The sequence below is a fragment of the Lathyrus oleraceus genome, chromosome 6, assembly GCF_024323335.1.
Source record: "Lathyrus oleraceus cultivar Zhongwan6 chromosome 6, CAAS_Psat_ZW6_1.0, whole genome shotgun sequence".
NCBI classification, from domain to species: Eukaryota; Viridiplantae; Streptophyta; class Magnoliopsida; order Fabales; family Fabaceae; genus Lathyrus; species Lathyrus oleraceus.
Genome location: NC_066584.1, coordinates 90,286,295 through 90,287,526, shown reverse-complemented (window position 1 = coordinate 90,287,526; position 1,232 = coordinate 90,286,295). Strand labels below are relative to the sequence as shown.

General features: G+C 41.7%; 1 non-coding gene across 1 annotated transcript; it reads left to right on the top strand.

Annotated features, from left to right (window-relative positions):
- Positions 1-447: 447 nt before the first annotated feature.
- LOC127098870 (small nucleolar RNA R71) lies at positions 448-554 on the top strand. Its single transcript, XR_007793554.1, has one exon. It is a non-coding gene; the product is annotated as a small nucleolar RNA R71 (small nucleolar RNA).
- The last annotated feature ends 678 nt before the right edge of the window (positions 555-1,232 follow it).

The following is a 1,232-nucleotide window of genomic DNA, read 5'->3' as shown; positions in this document are numbered from 1 at the left end:
GGATGCTTTTTCTAACCTGGGTTGTAGGTATTCGAATAAGGATTTCCTTGTGCATAATTTACTTGAGCAGTGGGGACTCCTGCTAATATTTGACATTCTGGTGGAGTGTGGCCAGGAATTCCATATAACTCGCAGTTTGGAGTTACGGCAGCCACGGTGGCTGCGGGTGGTATGGTCAAGTTGTCTATCTTTTGAACAAGGGCATCTACCTTTGCATGGACATGGTCAAGGCTACTGATTTCGTACATTCCACCTTTTAGTTGAGACTTTTCTACTGTAGTTCTTTCACCTCTCCATTGGCAATGATTTTAGGCCATGTTTTCAATGAGTTGATAGGCTTCGTTGTATGGCTTATTCATAAATGCACCGCCTGCGGCAGCGTCTACTGTCAGTCTTGTGTTATACAAAAGCCCATTGTAAAATGTGTGAATGATCACCCAGTCTTCGAGACCATGATGATGACATATCCTCATCATGTCTTTGTATATCTCCCACGCGTCGTAGAGAGATTCTGCATCTTTTTGTAGAAATCCGTTGATTTAAGCTCTCAGCATAGCAGTTTTGCTTGGCGGAAAATATCGGGCTAAGAAAACGTTCTTCAGTTCTTCCCATGTAGTAACTGAGTTGGATGGCAATGATTGCAACCAAGCCCAAGCTCAAAAAGGCGTAGTCTTATCGCATTTTGAGATACACCATTCGCCTTCACAGTGTCTACGTACTGCACAAACTTGGTCAAATGTTCATTAGGGTCGTCCGTAGGATTTCCAGCAAATTGATGTTGTTGGACAACTGATAATAATGAGGGTTTCAACTCGAAATTATTTCGATCGATAGCAGGGGCAACAATGTTGTTGTGAGGTTCTTGTTGGGACGAGGTAGCGTAGAACTTAAAAGGACGATTATGTGGTCCTACTGCAGCCATGGTTGATTTTTCAACTGGTTCAGTAGTAGGAAAGAAGATATCTAGAATATTGTACCTTCGTTGGTACTCTAGTATTTGGCATCTTAAATATAAGAAACACTCTGATTTTGTGATTGGTGGTGCTAAGTTTTTGCCTTGTGAGCGAGTACTTGGCATATAATCGGGAAATAAGGGAAAGGAGATTGGTTTTTACCTTAGTCTATACTGCGCAAAGAAAGAATCACACTATTTGACTAAATCAGGTCCCCGACAACGGCGCCAAAAACTTGATACGTCTTGTGACTGTATATAAAATATAGTCTATCGCGTA